Genomic DNA, 22,781 nt, shown 5'->3' on the forward strand with positions numbered 1-22,781 from the left:
AGGATTTAGACATTTATTTTAAAAGACCATCTTGAAAGAACTGCTTTCTTTAATAGTTAATCTGAATTTATCCCCATTGACCATCTATGAGTCTAAGTGCATAGTTTTACACGTGGGCTATTAGGCCACCTTAACTTTTAGTTCAGAGTCAAGAGTGCCACCTGTCACTGAGCCGTGGTTTAGCTAGAGCCACTGTAGTTCTAGACAGACTGAAGGTTAATACAGGTATGTGAGAAGTGTGTGACTATGTCGGATGAGTTGAATTTGACTTATAGATGTTAGGTCACTAACCGTACTTTAAGGAAATTTCTGTGGATCTTTTAACTGAAATTCCATAGTTTTAGGAAGTCACATAGTTTTTATATCCATTTATACTTTTTCCCTTATCCACAAATAGTGATGTCTGTTTGTGTTACTTTGTCAAGTAAAATTGACCCCTCTGATCAAACACTTGAGAAACTTACGTGCAATATTTCCTTATGTGATCGAATTTAGTTTTGATTTCAGAATTAGAATTGGGGAGGGAAGGACAAAGTTATTAAGTGAATCTCTTTCATTAAAAAGAATGGTGTGATTTAATTTTTCTTTTTAATTTCTCAAGCTTTTAATTTTAACATGCACCTAAAGTTTTATTTATGGTTATACATTAGCTTGCTCATTATACATTATATATTTTATACATAGACTTTACTTTTCACAGATGAGTAAACAGAGTTTTTAACTATTTCCAACATATTCACCATCTTAATGGACCTGACATTACACTGTGTTAGTTTCTTTCCCTATTCCTTATTCTCTTCTACTCTAGTTTTAGAACTTTTAAAGTTATTTTTTGTCCTTTTTGGGCTCTCTCTAAATTCTTTATATCCTCTTTTTTGATGTGGAAATAGAATCTCTATCAAGTACTGTAAACACTCAGATAAATACCATAAGCAGAGTAACTTCTAATGCCTTGTATCTTAAAATGCTTTTAAATTCTATTTTGTGTATCTTTTTATTGTGTAAGGTGTGTTTTTATTTGGATTTTTGTGCTGTACTTGTGCAGGCTTGTAAATGATTTATTGGGGTAGATGACCATCTAACTAAAAGTAGTGTGGGCCGCAGTCCATCTTGAACATTTGCTGTAAGATGATCCCAAAGAAGGACTCAGAAGGCTTACTAGAAACACATCATTACTACTTTCTTTTGTTGTACAAAATCTGCCATTTTCCATAAAAGAGATTAAATAAGGTCATTGTGATGTAAAGTTTACAGAGCCATATTTTCTACTACCCATAAAAATATTTGTATGTAAAATAGATGTTTGATATTATATAACTTGAACAAAACAAAATGCTTAGTTAAATGATAGTAATTGTTCTTGTTATTTCGCTGAAATAACACTCATGTAGATGTATGTGGGCAATCTAGAAGTCACCAGTCTGGATTGTTGGTTTCTCTGTAATATAATGTTTTCTGTGTAATACATATACCAGCCTCTGTGTATATATATACATATGTAATATATGTAATATAAATACATACATCCATATGTACATATATAATGTATATACCAGCCCCCATGCTGTATCTGGAATTACCTGTCTCAAATCCAGACACCCTCCTGCAATAAACTCCTCAGTGGCTGCTACCAGTTCCTAGAGGCAGGGTTGATATTTAGCTGGTTTGCACTGGTTGGGTTAAACTGGCTGTTTGTAACCGGTGTCTATTCTGATTGACAGGAGCTCATGTGTTGTGGGGTAAATTTCAGATTCCTTAGCAATGTTTTCAAGATTTTTGGAAATTGGAAGATCACTGAATACTTCTGGCTCCATTTCCACCATTCTGTAATTATTTCAGATATCCCCACTTTTTGGGCACACTCCACAAAGATGCTTTGCCTTCCTGCTTGTTTTGGATATGCTCTTCATTTTACTTGAAACATTCTTCTTTTTTTCTGGTCTATCTAATGATTGTAAGCTTATTCCTAAAGATTTAATTTAGGAGAAAATTGCTTTCTGAAGCCTTTGCTGACCATCCAACACCTGTGCACTCCCTCTCCTCCACTTTTACTTGGTTACTTTCTCCTGTGCTGTCTTGGCACCTGCTATACCTAAGATATTGCACTTATTACTTTGCCCTATAATTATTGCTTGCAAATCTACCACCACTCCTGGACTATGGACCTATCACAGTGCTTAGCACAGGTTGTCACTAAAGAAATAATTTAAGTGCAGTGGAAAGAAATTGGTTTTTTGAACCAGAAAAACCTGAGTTCAAATTCCAAATCTGACATGTACCAGCAGTATGACAGTGGGCAAATTAATTTTGCTACTCTTTCTCAGTTTACTCATCTGTATGTATGATGATGACAGAAGTGAATTGACTATTAAATGAGGTAATATGTAGAGTGCTTATTACATTGCCTAGTGCATAGTTGTTCAACAAGTATTCTATTCTCCTAGTTAAATTTGGTTTAAAAGTTTTGTTTTGCTTTTATTTTTCTCTTTGAACTTTAATTTGTAACAAGAGAGCAGTTTTTTTTTTTTTTTGAGGAAGGTTAGCCCTGAGTTAACATCTGCTGCCAATCCTCTTCTTTTTGCTGAGGCAGACTGCCTCTGAGCTAACATCCATGCCCATCTTCCTCTACTTTATATGTGGGACACTGCCACAGCATGGCTTGCCAAGCGGTGCATAGGTCTGCACCTGGGATCCAAACCAGTGAACCCTGGGCTGCTGAAATAGAACATGCGAACTCAACCGTTATGCACTGGGCTGGGCCCCAACAAAGCAGTTTTTAATCTGAACACATCCCTCTCTTTTAGTGCTCTGTGATAAAACTGGATGATAAGTTATATCATTTCTGCTGCTAAGAAAAACCATTGTTTACAAATTTCTGCCAGCTTTTTAGAGGAAGGGCTGTTTCACTCTTTCAAAAGAAATCTATACTCTTTAAAACTGCATTAAAAAGTCAATACTGATCAGACAGTAGATAGATTTTGAATTTTACAATTGCGTATCTGGACTTAAATGACTAAAATAACATCATAGATGCTTTTAAGAGTTGTTTGGAGGTGACCTTTAATTGGAATTAAAAAGGGTAAGTCAGCATCGTTTTGGCTTACCTCTCTTAGGCTGTGTAGAATCATGCTATTAAGAGAATGCAGAAAATTTTTGCTGATATCATAATTATAGTGAGAAACATTGGGAGGTCAAATTTGGTAGAATGTAGACTCAGAAATAATCAAGGCCTTCACTAATCTGATTAAAAAGTGAAAGTAGATCCTAGAACTTTTTTTATTTTGATTTAACTAGACCTTGAAATTCTTGGAAACTTAGTTTTCTCAGTCCATCCAATAATATAAAACAGCATCAGTGGACTTAAATGCATGCGTTTATAATAGATAGCTGTTTCATCAGAACTGAAAAGTTGATCCACTGGATAGCCTCCTTCAGTTAACTACTGTGTCATTTCTGGAAAGTCTTTTGCAGTTTTCTCGTCTGCCCTCTCTGCCTCACCCGACAGCTGAAGGCTTTGGAACTGATAGAGACATTTAAAACAACTAAACTAGCCATTGCCAGCGCTAAAAGAGGCAACTTGTGCGGGATTTGGCAATTTCCATTCAAGGTCTTTGTATAATATATGGTGCTTTCTCTTTGATTGGGAGAAAGGTTGTTCTTGTTTTATTTTTTTCTATTTGCTCTTTAATCTATACACTCAACAATCTTTCCATTTCTTCTGTTTCTTTACTGCTTCTTCTTACTGACTTCACAGCAGTAGAGGTTGCTAGGGCCATACATGTTTCTTTTATTTTCATGTTATCTTTGACGTCCACAGCATGGATTCCTTTATGCCTGTTGTTCTGGAGACATCACATGTTCTCTCATTTCTTTCAAAACATGCTGTATTTTTAGCTTTTGCATGCACTGCTTGGTGTTTTTGAACCAGGGTGATTAGACATGATTGGGATGTCGAATGAGTGCTTTTTTATATAAAACAGTTAACATTTGCAAGAGAATAGCAAAATGTAATCTTATAGGATAACGAGTGTGGTAAACTGGCATAGCTGTTATGTGTTCAAGACGTATGTGTGTTTGTGTTTTTCTCCAGGGCTTGGTTTACCTCAGTACGGTTTCCGGCACTCACCTAGTATTTCTTGAAGACATACGCATAAGCAAAATGTGAAATGCGAATTATGCTCAAATTGTTCTCTAACTTATAGAGTATGTTGGAACAAATTTGTGTTTTCCAAGCAAGCTTTTTAACAGAACAGATCATACTTGATAGACTCTTTTAATTTAAAAAAGTATAATTAGTAGTTCTGAGAAATCTTCTTGAATTATTTTATGATACTTTCCTCTCTTCTATGTTCCCTGTTCTGTTTCCTAAACTTCTGTCTTTCAGATGTCAGCCCTTCTAAACTGCTAGTCTTTCTTTCCCTACATGTTTTTCCCTCTTTGCTATTTTGTTCGTTCTGAGACATTTCTTTACCTTTGCTTTCCCTTCACATTAGTGAATTTTCACTTGTGCTCTCATAATGCCACTTTTCAGTTTCCAAGAGCTCTTCCTGATGTTTTCTTGTCCTCCTCCTTCTCCCCCTCCTCCTGGTACTTTATCCATGAAATCTGTTAGGATCTTTACAGTTTCTTCATTTCCCTACACTGTCTCTGTTTCCTCCAGGTTCCTTTTTTCTGAGGATTGATTGTATTAGAGGAGGTTAGCCCTTGCTCAGTTATTCAGTTGTGTTAAGATTGAGGGGATAAGGGTCTTTGTTTTATACAGACTCTCATCTCGCTTGTGCCATGCACTTTGAGAAGCATGTGGTTTAAAAGTATAGAGTTCTTTAGTGCATATCAACTATCTTCTGGACTTTCTTTACTGCTTGCTTAGGTTTCAGCTTGATGATTTACTATCTTTTTTCCAGTCCCCAAAACTGTTGAAATTGACATCTCTCTTATTTGCTCTATCCGTGAGTGTTTAAAACTGGCTTCTCTCTCTCTTTAGTGGTTTGTGGATAGAAATGGAGATAAATGAGTGTGTTCAATCTACCGGAGTTACTCAGGAGTAGCTGTAAATAGCTTTGCAGTAGAAGAAAGTAAATTTCCTGTGAGGTTCTCATGGCTTCATGAAACCATCCAAACCAAGACTCAGAAAAGAGCTATCATTGCATATCTAGTGCGCGAACTTTGTAGGCAGATGATTCTACAAAAGGACATCAGCTCTTTATTCTTCCAGACAGGAAAAGATTTTGAGTTTTTATTGGAAAGTAAAAAGCACGCCAAAATAATCCTTGAAGCAGCTAGTCTAGGAGAATACAAAGTGGTGTATAACCCCTACTGCTGTATTGCGGTTCAGCGCACAGCAGTGCATCTTAAATGCGCTGTGTATCATAATTCTGACCTCAGGAAATGTTCTTCTCCACCCAAGCAAAGAGGAGTCTTTCGGAATACCAAGATGTCAAAGCAAGGGTGATCTCCTAATCATGGATTGCTTACTGCATGTTCCCATGATGCTTCATGATGCCTTGACTTTGTTGGGACTCTGGAATATCAGATGAGCATTTCCTCTTCCTATTCTCTCTGTTTGGAAAGCTCTTTCATGACTAATTCCTTCATGTCTTTCAGGTCTTTACTCAAAATTCACTTTCTCAGGGAGGCCGTCCTTGATGACTGTCGGAAATTTGACCCTAATATTACATATCCCTACTTCTGTTCTTCAATTTGTCTCAGTACTGTCACTGCCTCACCTACTATGTATTTGCTTGTTCATCTTGTTTGCCTTTTTGAGCCCACTTGAATGTAGGTTCCACAGGGCAGGGATTTTGTTCACTACTCAATCTCCAGTGCCTAGAACAGTGCCTGGCTCAGAATAGGTACAGAATGTATATTTTTTGAATTTTCATCACTTTTTCAGCTATTTCAGTATTCCAGTGATAACCAGTATTTCAAGAGACTAAGAATTACCAAAATGTGATTGCATCTGTTTTGTTAAGATTGCAGAAATATTTTCTGCTTTTTATAGTGGTGATGAGTATGGCCTTGATCACGTCACATAACTCCTTTGTTGCCTCGGTTCTCTCATCTATTTAAATAAGGATAGTAATGGTACCTAGAGGAGAGCATTGTTGAGAGGTCTGAATGAGTTAATGTATGTGAAGGGCTTCGAATAGGGACTGGCAAGTAATAAGTGTAATAATGTGTGTGCTACTATTATTAACATTGTGATTATTATTACTGTTTGGCTTCTTTCATTCAATAGCACTATACTGAGCACTTACCACATACCAGGCTCTGATGTAGGTGCTTGGGACACACTGATGAATAAAACAGTAAACACCTCCCCTGTACCCCATCCCTGCCAGTGGAGGGAGGCAGACAGTAAACATACTAACTAAATAAATGGGGATGACTTTTAACACTTAGGCTAGGGAAGAGTTGCCCTTGGCGCAGGGTTGGGGGAGCAGAGAGGAGGTGCAGGGGTTTCAGTGGGAGTGGTCGGGTTCTGAGTTTGTAGGTGTTTGTTCTACTGTTATGCCTCATCGCTTCCATATATGTTACATATATTTTGTATGCTTTAAATCCTTCATTGAAAGAAATCTCTTTTGTCCCAAGCATACTTCAGTGTTAAAACAGGTTAATTCCTTATTTAACCTAGTTATCCTGATTAAGATACTTGATTTTTTAAAATCCCTCAATTTAACCTAATTGGTCCCCACCCTCCCTCCAATTTATGAAAAGCAAAGTTGTTTATAATTAACTCTGTTTTTACTCACAGTAGGTATTTGAAGTATTCAGTTTTATGTAATTTGTGCAGAATTATTCTAACCTGGGATAACAGATGATGTGACTTATGCCTTGTCACTGACACCATTTTAATGGCCTATGCAAAACATCCTGTTTTATTCAAAATAATATGATCGAATTTTTAAATACATGTAGTATTTAATTTGTGTAATGGAATAAAGGATTTAATCTTTCTACACTAGACTAAATTAGATGAATCATTTTGTGTTTTAACTTTACCTTTAAACCAATTAGGTTCTGTTAAAATTAAAGGATACTCAATTAAGAGATTTTTTTTTATTAAAACACGTCTAATAGTCTGATGAATTGGTATATTTAAGATATAAATTGTCCCAATATGCCTACCCATAATGACTATAAGTAACATTTACTATTTTACGGACAGGCGTCAGTTTTTTTACTAAATTAATTGAATTGTGCATTTCTGGGGTGTCTAGAAGCAGCCCCATTTGGTTGTGTTTGGTCATTGAGTCATGCTTTGTGCTAGGTCAACTGACTTGGGTTTGGATCTTGGCTCTGCTGTTTATTTAAGTGTTATGTTACCTTTGGCAAGTTGGCCACCATAAGCCTCAGTTTTCTTTAAATGAACAAAATGATGGTAACTACTACCTAAGAGTTGTAAGAATTAAATAAGACAATGCATGTATAACCAGTTACTGAGAAGTCTTAATTTGGGGGTATGAATATGCAGCAGTTTGATTTTTCTAATAATTGCTGCCAACTTTGCCCTTTGGAAACCTCTCCTTTTTGTCGTATGGTGGGTCTGCTTCACAGTATCTCACTTTAGTTCAGTAACTTTTCAGTTACTTTTGATTACTTCAACAGCCTCATTTTTGTTCTTAAGACTTAGTTCTGTTACTTAATTACTTGATATATTTCTTGGAAGCGCTCCTCTTCTGCCAGCTCAAATGGAGCTTGTGTCTGTAGGGGTTTGGAAGGGAGATGGGAGGCCTGACCTGTTCCCATATCTGTCTGCCCCCTTCTCCCTTCCCTGAATGAGCGCCTTTGATGTGGGGCTGGGATATCAGGACAGGGACAAAACAGAAGTGTCTGTACCTCAGAACTTGCAGTCCTCTCCTTGGTCAGCCAAGATGGCTGTTATGTTTGTGGTCTGTGTGAACATGTGGTGGCCCCAACTGGCCCCACAGATAACGGGCTACTCCCTGTGTAGCTCCTCTTGTTCTTGCCAGACCCTTCCAATCATGAGGGTCACCACTTGACCCTCAGCTGGTGGTTTTATGCTGCATTCTTCTGGACCCCTTCCATAACTATTTACTGAGGTGCCTCAACTCATTGGGGAGAATAAATATGTAATAATTTTATTTTATTTCTTCTAATAACTGCTACTAATTGTGTCCTGTTGAATCTCCCTTTCACACTAGTAGCTGGCTGCCTTATCAGTGTCAACCCATTTCTATCATTTTCCAGTAAATTTTGGTTATTTAAACACTCACGGTTTTTTAAAACTCACTTCTCATTTTGAAACTTGACTTTCATGTCAGAATCAAAGCTCTCTTCTCTGCCCATTCTCTCCCCCAAAAGTAATAAAAACAAAACAAAAACAATAACTTAGTCTGGATCCTGGCACCTTAGAGGGCAGGATATTGTTGGGCTCTCACGTGCTCTCCCTTTCCTTTCTCAGTAAGTAGTGCTCTGGCGTTGCGTGGGGAGGAAGAACAGAGAGGCAGAAGTCTGGGTGTCGGCTGTTGCAGTGTCCCCCTTCTCTGTGTTGGTTGCAGCTGCTTTTCTGTCTTCCTCTGTCTGACTGACGCTTGGCTCTTTCTGTGAAGCAGCCATTCCCATGTGGGCTTTCACAGAGGACACACCTGGTGGTTCTTTGGAGAACCTTGGCACTGGAGATCTAACCTGATCTCTTTGTTCCCCAGCCCCTCCACAGTCAAATCACCTTCATTCTCTTGCTCCTTGATCTCCTCATCCAGTAGGCTGCTCTCCTGGATAAGGTTCTTAGAAAATCGCTCAAGCCCAGCTACCTTCTGTGGTGTCCACTAGACCCATGGAAAACTCAGGTGTCTTTGCCATGCTGAATGGCTGCCCCAGTGACATGCGACCTCTCAGCTCCACCATCTCTTTCCCATATACATTCCTGAGATAATCTCATCTATTTCCACAGCTGTTTACTGTTCCTAACAACTTCCAAATATTTTTCTCAAGCCACATCTCTCCTAAGTTCCAAAACCATATTTTCCACTGCCTAGGGTGTCTTATCAATGTCATTTCCCTGAACCAGTTCCTCTTCTTAACTGCAGTGTCATCCTGGTTAATGGCATCACCTTTTACCCATTCACAAAATCCAGAAGCCTGGGAGTCATCCTGCCTCCCTTACCTCCCACAAGCCAGTCCTGTCAGTTCACTCTCCCAAATATCTTTTGAATTTATCCTCCTTTTCTCTCTCCCCTCCCCTCCTTGGTTCTGGCCCTCACTGTTTCCTTCCTTTTACTCCAAGTCCCATCTCCTTTAGTCTTGTACATTGTGGTTGGGGTGACCTTGCTAAAACACAAAACCTACTGCATCACTTGTCTGCTAAAAACCCTTTTGTGTGGACCCCTATTGCCCTCAGACTACAGCCCAGTCTCCACCACAGGGCCTGTGAGGCCTCAGCCTTTTTTCCTTCTCTCTACACTTCCCACCTCTAACCCCCAACTTCCTACTCCCTAGCCACACTCAACTACTGAGAAGTGTCTGAACTCAGCATGCTGCTTCTTGCTGCTTTTGCCTGGCCACTCCCTTTTTGTGCAGTGTTCTCATTCTCTTTGTACTTTGTAGTCCGACTGGACAACTCCTACTTGTTTTCAAGGCCCAGAGGCAGAGTCTTCTGCTCTTGGAAACATCCCCTGGCTTCTTTCTGCTAACCATCATTCTTTTTATATACCCAAAGGGTATCACATGTCTTACTCTCCCCCACGCCCTGCCACTGCCCCTGGGTGACTGAAAGCAGGGACTGTATCTTATTCATCTCGATAATTTTAGTGCTAAGCCTAAAGTTCCTGGCCTTTCATGAGTGCTCAGTGTTGAATAGATATGAATAAGCGAATGAAGGAATGCCTGAAGAGCTAATGTATAGAAAAGTTTTTTAATCTAGTTTGTATCCTTCTAGCTAAGATGTATTGCAGTGACCATTTCTTTGACAGTAATTGGCAGCAAGTTTAAATGCTAAAAAGTGACCCTAATGATCATTGTAAATTCATATTTCCTACTCCATTGACCTTAGTAGCCCCCTCAATACTTTACTTTCAGGATGTTGTCTTCTTACTCTTACTTAATTGTGAATAATGTAGAACGTAGCAATGTCAGAATCATACTCTGGGTGGGAGTGGGAAGGAGATCCCAGGTAATGACCGCCGAGAGTGAAGATCTGTGGGGACTGTACTGGGAAGCCACCGAGGTTCTCAGAGTGATAGCCTACGAAGGCCATTTTCTCCTCTTATTCCTGGCTGCAAGCCTTGGGGACACAGCCTGCCTTTCTTTATGAGTGAGCATCATTCTCTCTGGTCTACTTGGGTTCCCTTTGGCCCTTCTCACGGTTCTGGAGGGCTCTCCAAAGAACTACCAGGACTTGTGAAAGCACCGTTGAAAATCTGTCTTAGCTCCGTTCACAAAGTGATGTGCCTGTCCGCAGTCGGTGTCTCTGGTGAGCCTCCCTCACTGCTGGGCCCTCCTCCTGGCGGCTGTGAAGCACCTCCTCAGACTGTGGGGCTCGCTGGTGCTAGGACTGATCTGAGTACCCATTAGCCTTGTAATATGATCATGTTAGGATCATAATCTCCTAACATGAAGCTCAGGAGGGCTGGCTTCCACCAAGAGCTCAACATCTCTACTCAGGACAAGGCCTAGAAACCCTGCAGCCAGGCTGCCCAGCTCAGACGCAGCATGGGTTCCTGGCTTTGGTCTCCACACAGACTCCCAACCGGATTCTTCATCTGTAAAATGGGCAGCTTTAGATGATTACTAAAGTTCCATCGAGATGGGCAGGAGGGATCTGCACTTTACGAGCTCTGTTCTTCCAGCTCCAACATTTCTTAGTTTAGATCTGTATATGTGGAACTGAAATTCTTTGTCTGCATGTCTAGAGGAATCAGAAGTTGGTTCTATGCCCCGTTGTAATTAATTAGATAAGGCCTGGACAAAACATGAAATGTCTTTGAGCTTCTATTTCAAAACCTTCAGAACAAGGAAATTAGAATTAGATGATTTCTAAGGTCCATTCAGCTCTAAAATTCTGAATAGATCAGTTAAAGAAACCTCCAGGCCCCAGTGAAATCACAGAGCTGGAGTCCAGAGAGACCATAATATGGAAATGTGTCCCTTGATCAAAGCAGAAGGTATTTATTAAACACTCACTGTGTCCCTAGCACACAAAGAATTATCTTTTCCAGTTTGTTAATGCGTACCTAAGTCTGTACTGCGTTAGAAATTCATTAGAAATTACAATAGTGTAATACTCTTGAATTTGTCTTCACCTTTGTAAATAAAGCTGTTCAGTTGAGTTTCCTCTGATTGTTTCAGGATCACCAAAGGACCAGTTCTAATGGTCCCAACTGGTTCTATATGCATAGAACAGTGGTTAGTCTAGATCCTACTAGCTCTGCTTTCCGTATTGCTTATCATTGTTATCTTCTGGAATTTAATATGAAAAATTACCTTAAGGTAGCTAGTTACTTTTAAAAAGTAAAAGAGGAGCTTGAAGCATCCATTTTCCATAGCTATGCAAAAGTAAAATAGAAATAGTAGTCATTTTTGGTGGGAGACTTGCATGAGGTTCTTGAAATAGAAAATCATAATCAAGACAAATTTCTCTTCTTCAGATGTTTTATATAGAATACCATTTGGCTTGTAAATCTGTGATGCCCTTTTTGCCCGTGGCTCCTAATTTTCATAATCTACCGCTATTAAGCACAAGTGGTAATTTATGAAGAAATTTGGCTTTGAGGAGCTTATTATTCTCATGAAGATAAAAATAAAAAAAGGAATGTTAACTATTTGAATTCTATTGCTTAAAGGCATTGAGTCCTTTTAGCATATGGGCATTCTTTTGGAAAAAGTAGTTATGTTAAATAAGGCAAAGAAATAGAGGCATGCACAGACAGATATGGGAGAGCTAGAAATTATTTCTAGAATTGTAACAATGATTTAAAACTAATCATGAATGTTTAGAAGAAAATAGACAAAAAATATTTACAGAGAGCCTTGTACACTATATATATATGTGTATAAATAAATAAAAGGTTTTATTTAAATTTATTAGTATTTTTGTTAGCATTTTTTAAATTCTCACACTAAGCAAGTATTTTATTTTTTAAGTCTTTCAACACTAATGTGGGATTTCAGGAACCTGTGATAGCAGTACAGCTGAGTGAGTTCTCTTGCACATTAATCATGAACAAACTTGACAGCTTTAAGAACAAAGCAAAATTATAGTTTAAAATTCAAACCCAATCATACATTTCATATGATTATAGAGTAACTAATTAGTTATAAAATAAGCATTTTTAGGTCTCTTCAATGAAAGTATCCAAGTCTTTGATATAACTCTTTTAACAGCTTTTTTTCTTTGCTTTTACTTTAAAATATTTTAAATCAAAATAATACATGTACGGATAGCTAAAATAGTCAAATTCATAAAAACAGAAAGTAGAATGGTGGTTACCAGGGCTGGGAGGAAGGAGTTGTTTAATGGGTATAGTTTCAGATTTGCAAGATGAAAAGTTTTGGAGATCTGTTTCACAACAATATGAATACACTTTACGGTTAAGTTGGTAAATTTTAGTGTATATGATTTTTACCACAATAAAAAAAAATTTGCAGATACAAAGATCAGATAGAGTTAATAGAAAAAATACTAGTGGTTCCTTTTTTTTTCCCTCCCCAGTCTGCTACCTAGAGGCAGCCACTTTTTTCTTTCATTTTTTTAAAAAGTATAATTTATATACAGTAAAGATTCTGTTTTGGTATACGGTTCTACAAGTTTGTTTGTTTTTTCGGAGGAAGATTAGACCTGAGCTAACATCCACTGCCAATCCTCCTCTTTTTACTGAGGAAGATTGGCCCTGAGCTAACATCCGTGCCCATCTTCCTCCGCTTTATACGTGGGACTCCTGCCACAGCATGGCTTGCTAAGCGGTGTGTAGGTCTGCACCCAGGATCTGAACCAGTGAACCCTGGGCTGTTGAAGCGGAATGTGCGAACTTAACCACTGTGCCACTGGTCGGCGCCCAGTTCTACAAGTTTTGACCAACACAGTGGTTCTGTGGTGGTACTGCCACCACAATCAAGATGTGAAAGTTTCATCACCCACGAAAACCTCCCCTCTCTTACCCAAGGCTCTGGCAACTTCTGATCTGTTTTCTGTACCTATAGTTTTGCCCTTTCTAGAATGTCATATAGATGGAATCATGTAGTTGGTAGCCTTTTGAGTCATGCTCCTTTTACTTATCATAATATGTCTGAAATTCATTCATGTTGTTAGGTGTATCAGTTCATTTCTTTTTATTGCTGAGTTGTGTTCCATTGTATAGATGTACCATGGTTTGTTTATCCTTTCTCCAGTTGAGTGACATTTGGATTACTTCCAGTTTTGAATGATTGTGATAAAGTGACTCAGAACATTCATGTCCAGATTTTTATGAGAACATACTTTTCATTCCACTTAATAACTTGGATTGGGATTATTGGGTTTTCTGGAAAGTGTATCTTACTTTATAAGCAACTGCTAAACTGTTTTTGCAAAGTGGTTGTACCATTTTGCATTCCCACCATCAATATATTAGCATTCCAATTTTTCTGCAGTCTTGTCAACAGTTGGTATTTTTAGGTTTAATTTTTTTTATTTTAGCCATCTCATTTGGTTTTAGTTTGCATTTCTGTAATGATTAATGATGTTTAGCATTTTTTCCATGTGCTTATTTACCACCCATATATCTTTTTTGATAAAGTGTCTTTTGCCTACTTTTTTAATTGGGTTGTTTGTTTTCTTGCTATTGAGCTTTGAGAGTTCTTTATATATTCTGGATATAGGTCCTTTATCGGGTATGTGACTTGCAACATTTAATTCCAGTCTATAGTTTGTCTTTTCATTCTTACAACATCTTTGAGGAAACAGAAATTCTTCATTTTGATAAAGTGCAGTTTGTTGATTTTGTTCTTTTATAGAGTGTGCTTTTGGTATGATATCTAAGACCTCTTTGCCTAATCCAGGGTCCCAAAGATTTCTCCCATATTTTCTTATAGAAGTTTTGTGGGTTGGGGTTTTATTTAGGTCTACAATCAATTTAAGTTAATATTTCATATGGTGGGAGGAATGGGTCAAGTTGAGTTTAATTTTGTTTTGTACGTGGCTATCCAATTGTTCCAGCACTATTCGTTGAAGAGACTGTCATTGTGCATTGAATCACCTTTATGTCTTTCTTGAAAATCAATTTTCTATGTATGTGTGGGTTTATTTCTGACCTCTCTGTCCTGTTCCATTGCTCTATACATCTGTCCTTTTACCAATACCACGCTATTTTGATAAGAGTGGCTTTACAGAAAGGCTTGAGATGAGGCAGTGTGAGTCCTTCAGCTTTGTTCTTTTAAAATTGTTTTGGTTATTCCAGTTCCTTTGCCTTTACATCTAAGTTTTAGAATCACTTTGTCATTTTCTACAGAAAGTCTCGCTTGGATTTTGATTGGGATTACATTGAATCCATACTTTAGTTGATAGTAGGGGAAATCAACATATTGACAATATTGAGTCTTTCAATCAACGAATATGGTATATCTCACCATTTATTTGGTTCTCTTTGATTTCTTTCATCACTGTTTTGTGGTGTTCAGCATACAGATCTTGTACATATTTTGTTAGATTATACCTGTTTCAGATATTTTTATGAAGTTGTAAATGGAACTTTTAAAAATTTCAGTTTTTAATTGTTCATGCTAAAATACAGAAATACAATTCATTTTTCTATATTGAACCTACATTCTGTGACCTTGATAAACATGCTTCTTGTTAGTTCTAGTAGTTTATTTGTGGATTCTTTGGGGTGTTCTACATAGACAATCATATTATCTGTGAATAGAGAAAGTTTTATTTTTTTCTTTCTAATCTGGATGCCTTTCCTTTCTTTCTTCCTTTTTTTTTTGCCTACTGCCTGGCTATTACCTCCAGTATGATATGAGTAGGAGTGCTGAAAGTGTACATTCTTGCCTTGTTTGCAATCTTAAGGGGAACACAGTCATTCTTTTACCATTAAGTATGATGTCAGCTGAATGGCTTTTGTACATGCCTTTTGTCAAGTTGAGGAAATTCCCTTCAATTTCTATTTGCTGAAAGCTTTTATCATGAATGGATGTTGAGTTTTGTCAGATTGCTTTTTCTGCATCTGTTGAGATGATCCTATAATTTGTCTTCTTTCATCTGTTGATGGGGTGAATCACATTGATTTTCAAATGTTTACCTTGCATTCTCAGGATAAATACCATTTGGTCAGGATGTATTTATTACTCTTTTTATATATACAGCAGTTGGATTCAATTCGCTAAAATTTTGTCAAGAATTTTTGCATCTGTGTTCATCAGGGCTAATGGTTTGTAGTTTTCTTTTTAGCTTTTTCTTTTATAGTATCTTTGTCTTTTTATTTTTTTTTAAAGATTGGCACCTGAGCTAACAGCTGTTGCCAATCTTCTTTTTTTCTTTTCCTTCTTCTCCCCAAAGCCCCCTAGTACATAGTTGTAGATTCTAGTTGTGAGTGCCTCTGGTTGTGCCATGTGGGACACTGCCTCAACGTGGCCTGACAACATGGCCTGGCATGACAACGTGGCCTGGGTGCCATGTCCGCGCCCAGGATCCAAACCAGCGAAACCCTGGGCTGCCAAAGCAGAGCGTGTGAATTTAACCACTCAGCCACGGGGCCGGCCCCTGTCTCCTTTTAGTATTAGGGAAATGCTAGCCTTATAGAATGAATTGGGAAGGTTTTCTTCTCTTCAGTTTTCTGGAAGAGGTTGTGTAGAATTGGTATTATTTCTTCCTTAAATGTTTCGTAGGATTCACCAGTGAATCCATCTGGGCCTGATGTTTTTGTCTAGGAAGATTTTAAACCACAAATTAATTTTGAAAACAAAGGGCTATTTAGGTTATTTCTCCTCCAGTGAATTTTGGTAGTTTGTGTCTAGGAATTTGTTCATTTCATCAAAATCGTTTAATTTATTAAAGTAAATTTGATACCATGTTTTTATTTTTATTAAGTTCAAAATACTTTCTAATTTCCCTTTTGATTATGTATTTGACCCATGTGTTATTTAGATGTGTTATTTTCTTTACAAATACTTAGAGATTTTCCAAATAACTTTTTGTAGTTGATTTCTAGTTTAATTCCATTGTCCTCAGAGAATATACTTGTTATGATTTGAATTCTTTTAGATTTACTGAGACTTAATTTATTGCTCAGAATATGATCTTTCTTGGTAAAAATTCTATGTGTGCTTGAAAAGAGTGTGTATTCTGTTATTGGATGGAATGTTCTACAAAAACCAATTAGGTCAAGTGGTTGACAGTGTTATTCATGTGTTCTATATCCTTACTTATTTTCTGCTTGCTTTTTCTATTATTGTGAGAGGATTGTTGAAAACTCCAATTTAATTGTAGATTTTTCTATTTCTCCTTGTACTTCTATCAGTTTTTGCTTCGTGTATTTTGAAGCTCTGGTACCAGCATATAAGTATTTAGGGTTTTTATAACCTCTTGATGAATTGACCATTTATTCATTATGTAGTGATTTTTGCTCTGCAGTCCACTTGGTCTGCATTTTGATTATTGCTAACATAGAATATCTTCTTTCATCATCTTATTTATCTATTCGTGCCTTTATTTTTAAAGTAACTTATTATAGGGCAGATAGTTGTGTCTTGCTTTTTTTTATCCAGTCTGACAATTTCTACCTTTCAATTAAGGTGCTTAATTGAGACCATTAAATTGAATGTGATTATTGCTGTAGTTTTAAATCTAGTATCTTGTTATTTATTTTTTATTCTGTCCTTTATTCTCCTTTTCCTCTTATTCTACTTTCTTTTAGATTGTGTAATTTCTTATGATTCCATTTTATCTCCTTTATTGGCTTATTAGCTATGACCCTTTGTATTGTTATTTCCATTGTTGTTTTAGAGTTTGTAGTATACATCTCTAGTCTGCTTTGAAGTACTGTACAAACCTTAGAGCAGTAACCTTCCCTTCTCCCCTCCTGGCCTGTGTTCTGTTTTCATCATACATTTTACTTCTACCCACTCTCCGCCCCACCCCCCGTAACACATTGTTATTATTTTTGCTTTAAATAGTCAATTATCTTTTAAAAGAGATTTTAATAGTTAGGGAAAATTTTTTTTATATTTAACCACATAGTGACCATTTCTGGTGTTCTTAATTCTTTTGTGTAGATCTCAATTTCCATCTGGTATCATTTTCCTTCTGCCTGAAGGACTTACTTTAAAATTTCTTATAGTGCAGGTCTTCCAGCTTTTGTAGGTGTAAAAAAGAATGAATTTTGTTTTCATTTTTGACAGATATTTTCATTGGGCATAGAATTGTAGGTTGATAGGATTTTTTTTCTTTCAGCACTGTAAAGATGTTGCTGCACTGCCTTCTGTCTAGCATTGTTTCCAGCTAGAAGTTGGTTATCATTCTTGTCTTTGTTGCTCTGTGTATAATGTAGTTCTTATTTCTGATGGCTTTTCTTTTTTTCGAGGAAGATTAGCCCTGAGCTAACATTCGCCACCAATCCTCCTCTTTTTGCTGAGGAATATTGGCCCAGAGCCAACAGCCGTGCCCATCTTTCTATATTTTATATGTGGGACGCCTGCTATAGCATGGCTTGATAAGCAGTGCTGTGTCTACACCCAGGATCTGAACAGGCGAACCCCAGGCCACCAAAGTGGAATGTGCGACTTAACCACTGTGCCACTGGGCTGGCCCCTCTGACGGCTTTTAAGATTTTCTCTTTATCATTGGTTTTAGGCAATTTGATTATGATACACCTTGTAGTTTTCTTCACAATTCTCCTGCTTGAGGTTTGTTTAGCTTCTTGGATCTGTAGATTTATTGTTTTGATAAAATTTGGAGAAAACTGCCATTATTTCTTCAAATATTTTTCCTCTTTTCCTCTTCTCTTCTTTAGGGACTTCGCTAAAGATGTATTTGGTTGCTTGAAATTGCCCGGCAGTTCAATGATGTTTTCCCCTTTTTATTTTGTTCTTTTTTAAAAGTTTTTTTCCTCTCTGTGTTTTGTTTCTGTTGCTAATATATCGCTAATATATCTTGTGCCCTGTCTAATCTGCTGTTAATCCCATGCAATGTGTTTTTCTTCTCAAACATTGTATTTTTCATCTTCAAATAACTAATTTGGGTTTTCTTTATACCTTCCATACCTTGACTTAATATGCTGTTTTCTTCTACCTTCTTGAACATATAAAATATGGTTATAATAATTGTTTAAATGTCCTCATCTACAAATTATATCATCTTTGTCATATCTGGGTCATTTTGATTGATTGATTTTTCTCTTTATTATGAGTCATATTTCCCTGCTTGTTTGTATGCCTGGTACTTTTCATTGGATGCCAGACACTGAATTATTGGATGCTAACTGTATTTTATTTAATATACTTGAACTTTGTTTTGGGACAAAATTAAGTTACTTGGAAACAGTTTGATCTTTGCAAGCCTTCCTTTTAAATATGCTTTACACAAGACCAAAACACCCTTCCGTCTAGAACTAATTTTCCCCCTTATTTTGGCAGTATCCTTCTGAATATCTGGTGCCCTGTGATTACAAGGTTCTTTTTACTTAGGGTGGTGGGAACACCAGCTATTCCTGACCCTGTGTAATTTCCAAAAATCGCTCTGCCTGCTTCTTTTATGGCTCTTTCCCCGGCCTTGGGTCATCTCCTCTCCACACGTGCTGAGAAGTGCTCAGCTGTAGCCTGGGAGCAGAGGAACGCTCTGCAGATACCACTCTCTCCTTTTAAAATGTTTTTTTAATCTGCTTTGATTAAATTTGCTTTATACCTGCACACACCTAAAGATCAAATAGAGAAAAGAGAAAAAAAATATTAGCAGTTCCCTTTTTTCAGTCCCCCAGTCTATGCCTCACAGGTGGCCACTTTTAATTTTTATGTCTTCTCATGTTTAGCTATACATGTCTATGTAGTATATTTATACTGTTGTTTGTTGCTTTTTCAATTTTAGATACTTTATAATCTAGCTGTGGTAGATTAGGATTTAGCACTTTTAAACCATTCTTATCACACCTTTTTTTCCTTTCTACTACCTTCTTATCAAAGTTAACTTTTTAAAGCTAAAACAATAAAAAATTTAAAAGTTAATATAGTCATGTAAATTTTATTTACCATTTTTTTCTTTTGTTTCTTGTAAAACTGTCTTTGAACTTATCTAACTGCTCCATCGACCTGTCCCATGCCTGTCTGTAGCTCCCTGGCCCCCCGCCAGTGCTCAGATGTACCAGATCACATCTCTGTTCCCACCAAGGCTCTCCATCCAGAAGCCCCATCTTCCTGATCCGTTACAGACCCGTTCCTGCTTAGGCTTGCTCAGCAGCTGTCATCCTGAGATTGATTCCCTTCCTTCTCCCCCCTGCCCCGTTCATATTTCCCATGACTTCTTTTTTCTTTTGGAATATACAGTATTTATTATTTTTTAAATTTTATTTTATTATGGTAGGAAGAGTTCACTTGAGATCCGCCCTCTTAACAAAGTTTTCGGTGCACAGCACAGTATTGTTGACGACAGGTACAGGCTGTACGGCAAATCTCTAGAACGTGTTCATCTTGCTGAGCCCTTTTTCTTGCTTTGCTCCTCCACTTTGGTGTGTGAAATGTCTGAGAAGGTTTTTATTCTACCTTTACACTAAAGTGATGATTTGACCAAGAGAAAAACATTTTTCTCTCAGAATTTTAAAGATAATTTCTCCACTGTTTTCTGTCAGCCAGCAAATCATTCGGATACTAGTTCCTGTGTTTGTGACTTGTTACTTCTGTTTGGAAGCTGTTAGGATGTCCTCTGTCCTGAGTGGTCTTTAGTCTCATGATGATGTGCTTTGGTGTAGGGTTTTTTCCATTTATTATGGTGGCCATTTGGTCATCTCATTTAATCTCTGGAGACTTGTGCCCTTCAGTTCTGGAAAAATTCTTAAATTACTTCTTTGATCATTTCCTTCCCTCAGTTCTGTGTTTTTGGAATTCATCCTGTTTTTGATGTTAGACCTCCTTGATTCATCTTTTGAGCCTCTTACAGTGTATTTCTCAATTCCATTTCTTTTTCTTTTGTTCTACTTTTTGGAAGATTTCCTCAACTTCATCTTCCAACTTTCCTGTGATGATCAAGGAAATTTAAAATATGGTTGAATTTTCTTGTTTTGATTTCTTTGGAGTTGCTTCTTGTTCTGACAGTGCCAACACTAAACCATTATTCATTGTTCATCTGCAGTTCACCTTTAACTGGAAGCCCTGTAGTCTCGTTTGCTAAACCGGGTAACCATGCTCCCAGTGCCTAGAGAACGGAAACTGGGGAAGGGGAAGGACTGGCAGGCCCTGACAGCGGCTACAGCCTCTTCCCTGGCAGTCACTTTAGATTGGCAAGGGGTTTGGACAGAGGGAGAAATAGGAAATCCTATTTGAATGGTAAATCTCCACCTGCATCTATATTGGCCAAGTCAGATCAAGTTTGGAAGAAAAGCCTGTGTTACTGTGTTAGAAACACACGGGCCCTGCCCCTGCTCTTCTTCTCCTGTCCTGATGTGCCTGCTGCCAATATGCCAAGGTGATGGAATTGGAATCAAGGTAAAAAGGCTCTTAGGCAAACAAAACAAAGTAGAAAAACGACAACAAAAAACACCCCAATATCAAATGTCCAGGTAATTTGCTGTGCTCCAGATTCCCACTGGAGTGAGCCTTGACCTCTGCCTAGGGCCTGAAGATGACTGTTATCATCCACACCTTTAGGGGTCTCTCTCCTGGAGGCACAGTAGTGCTTTGCCTGTCCTGTTAGCTAGTCTTTGTTGAGCTCTGACTTGGCACTACACTCATAGATGTTGTGTCTTGCGAAGAGGAGAATCTTTGAGAGTTATTCTAGCCATTTTGCCTAAGCCATTTCTGACCCATGAGTTTTCCTCCTTGGAGCTTTCCTTCAATTCCTTTGCCTTCTCTTTCAAATTATCGTTTCAGTTTCCATATACAAATCTAGTTTTAAAGGAATCTAGCATATTTATGTGAAAGATATGAAAAGAAATAGATTTCTAATCAGTTTTTTGTTCCATATCCTTTCCCCTGTAAATTCTCCAGAAATATATACACAAATAGTGAAGGATGTATGCTTTTTGCAATTTTATTTAAAATAGCAAAGTATGACCATAATGTGCATCTGTAGGGATACTGGTTAAACAGACTGGTTGCTTGTATTGGCTTCTCTAGCTTAATACAATGGATGGTCAGTCAAAGTGAATGAAATGGAAACATAACCAACTTCTTTCTTTCTGTTTGTGTTAAGGACCATTGTGAGTAAAATTTCATTAATTCAGTAATCTTACAAATTCAGCTTAGAATTTCAAATTTATTTCTTTACATGACCTTCGAGTTTTGTTTCTTTAAGCTCTTTACAGCTTAAGATGATGCTTTCTTTAATAACTTTTCCTGTGTAGTTTAGTTAAAATATGTAAATGGACTTAATACACATAGTTTTAGTGATAACTTTATCTTTCAGTGGTAACTTTATCTTTAAAAATATAGAAACTATTATGTAGTAAATAATAATTCTGCCTAACATTCATAGACATAAGGACCACGTGCTTGCTTCCCAAATTATTGTGATTTTTAAGCTTCTACTTATTTTGTTTCTACTGAAAATGGGTGCCTTCCTAAAATTTCTATCATGAGATAGTTTATATGTTGATTTTTGTAAATTATAAATATGCTAACAAGTTTTGTTATTCAAAATCAAAGCCTTAAAATTTGGAAAATAATATGAACCTTATAATAAAGGAGAATGTTATTGCTTTATAGTTAGTCACACTTTGGTTTTTAACCCAAAAGAGAATTGCCCTTTTCATCATCTACCGTGTTCACCAGATTTGGTTCCTAATCTCTTTGGACAATTTCGAAAACGAATTGCTCCCTGCCAGCCTTGTCTGAAAGGATCTGATGGCAATTAAAATTTCCTAAATTAAAAGATGCTGCTTGAGGGAGAATACTTATTTGAAAAAAGACAAGACTGTATGTGTGTGTGTGTGTGTGTATGTGTGTGTGTGTATGTATGTGTGTATATGTGTAAATAGAATATATACATATATGTTCTCTGGTCAGATTTTATGTTGGAATTATTTGTGATACAACTTGCATCGCCTTTACTATTTGTAGGTTTTGTTTATTTGTTTCTGGTTTTATAGGATTATGCCATTAGAGGGCAGTATTGTAGAGGTTAAATTTGCCTTCTCAAATGTATTGAATTGTAAACTTTATAATCTAAGATAAACAAATTTAAGGGCTTAGATTTTTAGTATATTACATTGTAATCTCAATTGATGCATCCTTGCAAATATTTTAAATTAATAGAGGAAATTATGTAATGGGTTAAACTATTTTACACCCAGATTTCTTGGTTTTGGTTTAGAGAAGGGAATTATTTTGTTTAGTGTGGCCATAGGGTGAAATACATACTTTACAATATTTCAGTCCCTCTGATGTAAGGAGGCTCATAGGATGGAGACTTACAGGAATTGCCACTTCCAAAAACTTGCCTTAGGGACTTAGAGAAAATAGATCTCTGTAGGATTCAACCTGTGGATTGATTTTTCTTCCTATGAACGGAAGAAGGGGAGATGTGATTTTAAGGTTTGTGGCTCCGGGGACAATTTGAGAAGATCCATCGGATTTCATCTGGTGGATCCTTTTTTCCTCAATATATATATGCCTTCAAAGAATATGTAATATTTTTGGTTTTG

General features: G+C 37.2%; 1 protein-coding gene across 11 annotated transcripts in view; it reads left to right on the forward strand.

The window, feature by feature from the left end:
- TSC22D1 (TSC22 domain family member 1) overlaps nucleotides 1-22,781 on the forward strand; it is a 132,913-nt gene that overhangs the window by 106,156 nt on the left and 3,976 nt on the right. The window lies entirely within an intron of this gene.

This window comes from Equus caballus, chromosome 17, assembly GCF_041296265.1.
Source record: "Equus caballus isolate H_3958 breed thoroughbred chromosome 17, TB-T2T, whole genome shotgun sequence".
Classification (NCBI taxonomy): Eukaryota; Metazoa; Chordata; class Mammalia; order Perissodactyla; family Equidae; genus Equus; species Equus caballus.